The 5,865-nt window shown below is 36.6% G+C and overlaps 1 pseudogene; it reads right to left on the bottom strand.

Moving 5' to 3' along the window:
- Positions 1 to 365: 365 nt before the first annotated feature.
- On the bottom strand, positions 366 to 1,052 carry LOC144454346 (uncharacterized; annotated as a pseudogene).
- Between the last annotated feature and the right edge of the window lie 4,813 nt (positions 1,053 to 5,865).

The following is a 5,865-nucleotide window of genomic DNA, read 5'->3' as shown; positions in this document are numbered from 1 at the left end:
AGTTTTCATTTTGGGATCTCTTTCAGGAGGTGATTGGTGGATTCTTTCAATGACTATTTTACCCTCTGGTTCTAGGATGTCAGGGCAGTTTTCCTTGATAATTTTTTGAAAGATGCTGTCCAGGTTCATTTTTTTGGATCATGGTTTCCAAGAAGTCCAACGGTTTTTAAATTCTCTCTCCTGGATCTATTTTCTATGTCAGTTGTTTTTCCAATAAGGTATTCTACATTTCCTTCTATTTTTTCATTCTTTTGATTTTTTTTTTAAAGAAGATCGTAAGTCAGCATTTATTACTTAAGTTGAAGAACAGGTTATGAAGGGGGTGGGTGGGGGCATATTCAGAACAGAGAGTCCAAGGTGGAGCCCTAGGGGAGAGGGATGAAGGGAGGAGACAGGGAGATGAGAGCCTCTCCTTTGTGTCTGCTCCCAACGGGGTTGATCCTGATTTCTGAGCCTTGGTCCAGGGCACACAATGAAGCACACGATAAGATGAGGTTCCAGAGGCTACAGGTTTAGGAAACATCAAGGGGTGGTCAAAGTCACACATCCAACCAGAGATGAGGGCTGGGATTCTCCTTGGATCAGCAGCACCGCTTCCTTTTAGAAACTGAAGTATAGTGATAAGTTCCATCCCACTTATTTCAGCTCTTAGGAAACATTCTTGTAAAGTCTTTGTGCTAAAGAATTCTTTCATCGCTTCTCTAACTTCTTGTACTTTGCTTCTAGTTTCTTTGAATATGCATCCAACTTGTAAGCTGCCTGCTCAAGGGCTGCTACTTGCTCCTCAATTAAAGTGATCTGATCCAGATAAAGCTGAAGTGCTGCACATTTCTGGCTTAAGTCCTTTAGGTTTCTACTTATGTCTACTGCAGTATCTTTCATTTATAGATACTTCAAGTTAGTTTGTTCATGTTTTCCAGAAGTTTATAGTCTTTACTGGTAGTTGTCAGCTTGCCTGTTAGGTATATGGCTATTTTGGAGAACGTGTGCTGGCACAGCCATGTGAGCCTTGGCGGGCTCCATGGCCTCCTTGGCCATCTCCACCATGGCATCGTCTAGGCTGGGGAAGGGTAGAAGGAGAAAGGAGGATGGAAGGAAGGAGGGGGGAAGGGAAGAAGAGGGGAGAGGAGGGGAGAGGAGGGAAAGAGGGAGAGGGAAGGAGAGAAAAAAGGAAGGGTAAAGAGTCGGAGAAGGAGGTAAGAGGCCACTCTTCTGATTTTGACTGATTCTTGATGTTTCATAGAGTCAGTTGGATCAGATTAGTTTCCACTTGCCCAGTTCTAATTTCTGAGTAATTATTTTCTGCAGTTAGCTTTTGTTCTTCCTTTTCCATTTGGCCAATTCTACTTTTTAAGGAGTTGTTTTCTTCAGTGGATTTTCCCCCCACTTGGCCAAACTGTATTTTTAAAGGAATTGTTTTCTTCAGTCAATTTTTGGCCTTCCTTTTCTTTTGCTTACCTCTCATTTCTTTTCCTAATTTTTCTTCTACCTCTCTTACTTGACTTTTAAAATCCTTTTTGAGCTCTTCTAAGAGGGCTTTTTGGGCTTGAGACCAATTCATATTCCCCTTTGAAGTTTTGCATTTTGACATTGTTGTCCTCTTCTGAGTTTCTGTTTTGATCTTCCCTGTCACCATAGTAGCTTTCTATGGTCAAGGCTCTTTTTTTTTTGTTTCTGCTCATTTTTTTGCCTATTTCATAAAATTGAGCTCTGCTCCTTGGGTACAGGGGGTAATGTCCCAAGCTTCTTGTTCTGGGAGCTGGGAGCCTGGTCACTGGCTTTATGTGCTGGAGCCCAAGGCGCTGGTGGCTAGCTTACTGCACTGGGTAGCCTGGCCTAGTCCCACTTGTTGTTGCCTGGGTTCTGGGGCTGGCAATGTGCCTTCTGTGCAGGGACTGGAGGCCTTACAGCTGGCCTACTGAGTCAGGATCTAGGGGTCTGGGTTGCTGATCTGTGTTGTGGCTAAGAGCCTCCTGCTGGTTTGCCCAGACATCATATGCACTTGGCTGTGCTCCCCTTTTACCCAAGTGAGACAGACCTTTCCTGAAGTCCTTCTAAATTATCTTAAGCTGGAAAATTGTTTCACTCTGTCTTTGTAGGTTCTGTCACTCCAGAATCCGTTTAGAGGCTTGTTTCTGAGGGAAGAGGTCAGGCAACTTCCTAGCTTCTCTCTGCCATTTTGGATCTGCCTCCAACAATTTTGTTTTTGTCTTTGAGAAAGCATTAACTTTATTTTGCTTTCATCCTAGGAATGGTTATAAAACCAACATTCACAATGAAGATGAGATTACCTTTTATTGTAGGGATAGAAAAAAGTCTTTTCAATTGAGTGGAAGTGAACTCCCCTATACCATGAGAAATCAAGTACAAGTGTCTTTGTGAAGAAATTTAACAAGTTGTTGACCCCATATATTGATTCCCATACACTTCATAAAGATCTTTTAAAAATTTTAATTTATTTTTTAAAATTAAATTTTAAGCTCTGAACTGTTTTCCTTTCCACCCCACACTAGAGAAGGCCACCATTTAACACAGATATGTGTGTGTGTGTACATACATATACACACACACATACCTAAATACAGATATGTATGTAAAACCATGCTATGCTTACTTCTAGTTATCACTCTTTTCTCTGGAGGTGGATAGCATCTTCCTTCATAGGTCCTCTGTAGTTGATTTGAGTATTTGTAATACTTAGAATAGCTTAGTCATTAGTAGTTCTTCTTCTTTTTTTTTTGTGAGGCAATCAGGATTAAGTGACTTGCCCAAGGTCGCACAGCTAGTACGTGTCAAGTGTTTGGTCTGAGGCCGGATTTGAACTCTGGTCCTCCTGACTTCAGGGCCAGTGCTTTATCCACTGCGCCACCTAGCTGCCCCTATAGTTATTCTTCAAACAATATTGCTTTTGCCGTGTATAATGTTTTTGGTTTTTTTTGGTCTTGCTCAGTTCATTATGCATTATTTCACGAAAAGTCTTCCCATTTCTTTTTTTAAATTGACCAGCTGATCATTTCTTACAGCATAGTAACATTACATCACAATCTTACACTACAACTTATTGAGCCATTCCCCAACTGATGGGCATCCCTTAATTTCCAATTCTTTGCCACCATAAAGAAAGCTGTTATATTTTATAACATATAGGTTCTTTTCCTTTTTCCCTCATCACTTTGGGATACAGATCTAATGGTGGTATTACTGGGTCAAAGGGTATACACTCTTTGGACATAATTGCAGATTGTTCTTCAGATTAGTTGGATCAGTTCATAGTTCCACTAACAGTGAATCAGTACCCCAATTTTTCCATATCCCCTCCAACATTTCTTATTTTCCTCTTCTATCATTTTAGCCAATATGATTGGTGTAAGATGATATCTCAAAGTTGTTTTAATTTGCATTTCTCTAATCAATAGTGATTTAGAGCATTTTTTCATATGACTATATGTAGTTTTGATTTCTTCATTAAAAAACTGCCTATTCATAACCTTTGACCATTTGTCAATTAGGGAATGACTCGTATTCTTATAAACTTGACAAAGTTCTCTATATATTTGAGATTTTTATCTGAGAAACCATTTATGATGTTCCCCCCACCTTTTTGCTTTCCTTATAATCTTGGCTGCGTTGGTTTTATTTGTATAAAACCTTTAAATTTAATGTAATCAAAATTATCCATTTTATATCTCACAGTGCTGTCTCTTGTTTATTCATAAATTCTTCTTCTATTCACAAGTCCAATAGGTAATATGTTCCATGTTCTAACTTTTTTTATATCTCCCTTTCTATTTAGGTCATGTATCCATTTTGACCTTATCTTGGTAAATAGTGTAAGTATTCGTCTATAACCAATATTTGCTAGAATGCCCAACAATTTTTACCAAATAGTGAAATCTTATTTCAAAAGCTTAAATCTTTACATCTGCCAAACACAAAATTACTATAGTAATTTACTACTGGGCATTGTATGTCTATTCTGTTCCACTGATCCATCTTTCTATTTCTTAACAGTACCAGATAGTTTTGACACTTATTGCCTTATTATATAGTTTAATATCTGATACTAGCAAGCCTCCTTCCTTTACATTTTTTATTAATTCCTTTGATATTCTTGACCTTTTGTTCTTCCAAATAAATTTTGTTATCATTTTTTTCTAGCTCTATGATATTATTTTTGGCAAATTAATTGGGATGGCATTGAATAAGTAGATTAGTTTGGGTAAAATTGCCATTTTTATTATATTGACTTTGGCTACTTTATTTATTTACAGTTATTTAAATCTGACTTTATTTGTATAAGAAAGTATTTTATAATTATGTTCATGTAGTTCTTAGGTTTGTCTTGGCAGTTAGGCATACTCCCAAACATTTTATGCTGTCTACAATTATGTTAGATGGAGTATCTCATACTATCTTTTCTTGTAGGTTTTTATTGATAGTATATAGAAATCTTGATGATTTATGTGAGTTTATTTTATATCTTGTTACTTTGCTATAATTATTTGCTTCAACTCGATTTTTAGTTGAATCTCTAAGATTTTCTAAGCAAATCATCATATTGTCTGCAAAAGAGGTGATTTTATTACCCCATTGCCCATTCTGATTCCTTCAATTTCTTTTTCTTCTCTTATTACTAGCATTTCTAATATAATATTGAATAACATAGGTGATAATGGACATCCTCGTTTCACTCTTGATAGTGTTGGCAAGGTTTCTAGCTCACCTTCACTACAAATAATGCTTGCTGATGGTTTTTGGTAGATGCTTCTTATCACTTTAAGGAAAAATCCATTTACACCTATGTTTGTGGGGGGGTTTTTGGCGACGCAATTGGGTTAAGAGACTTGTCCAGGGTCACACAGCTAGTCAAGTGTTTGAAGCCAGATTTGAACTCAGGATCTCCTGACTCCAGGGCCAGTGCCCTATCTACTGTGCCACCTAGATGCCCTTATATCTATGTTTTAAGTGGAATGAATGCTGTGTTTGATCAAAAGCTTTTTCTGCATCTATTGAGATTGTCTATTAAAGTTCCTCCCCTCCCAATTTTCTGCTTTCTTTCTAATCATCCTAGAGAAGGCTACAATTAAACATGAATATATATGTATATATATATATATGTGTGTGTGTGTGTGTGTGTGTGTTGTGTGTGTGTGTGTGTGTGTGTGTGTATGTATGTATACACACACACATATACACAGTTACATATATAAGACCATGCTATCTTTATATTTTTTCCCTTGATTTCTTTGAAATTCTTGACCTTTTGTTCTTCCAAATGAATTTTATTATTTTTTCTAACTCAGTAAAATAATTTTTAGCAATTTAATTGGGATGGCATTGAATAGACTAGTTATGTGAAATTTTCATTTTTTATTGGCTTTTTAGGCTTTGCCTAATATGAACAATAAGTATTTCTCTAATTATTTAAATCTGACATTTTAATATAAATATTTTATATTTATATTCATGTAGCTCCTATGTCAGTTTCAGCAGGCATACTCTCATGTGTTTTATATTATCTAGTTATTTTAAATGTTCTAAAACAATATTGAATAATATTGGTGACACATAGTATAGTTTACCTATTTTTCTCTTTCAATTAAATCTATTTTAGATGATGATTACTATCCCTGCTCTTTTACATAATAAATTCTACTCAGCCCCTTAACTCTGTATGTCTCTCATTCTTACAGTGTTTCCTGAAATCAACGTATTACTTGTGTATTTCCCTCTATCCTATTTTTCTTCACTGTCTTTCTCACCCTATTTACACTATCTGTCATGCTTCCTTGCCTTCCTGTTCCTTAATCTACCCACCCTTATTCTCCTTTATCCTCTCCCCTCACCTTACAGTATTCCACCTTA

This window comes from Phascolarctos cinereus, unplaced genomic scaffold (genome assembly GCF_003287225.1).
Source record: "Phascolarctos cinereus isolate Bilbo 61053 unplaced genomic scaffold, phaCin_HiC Scaffold_726;HRSCAF=1367, whole genome shotgun sequence".
In the NCBI taxonomy this organism is placed as follows: Eukaryota; Metazoa; Chordata; class Mammalia; order Diprotodontia; family Phascolarctidae; genus Phascolarctos; species Phascolarctos cinereus.
The sequence above is the reverse complement of the archived record's forward strand: the minus strand, read 5'-3'. Positions and strand labels throughout refer to the sequence as shown.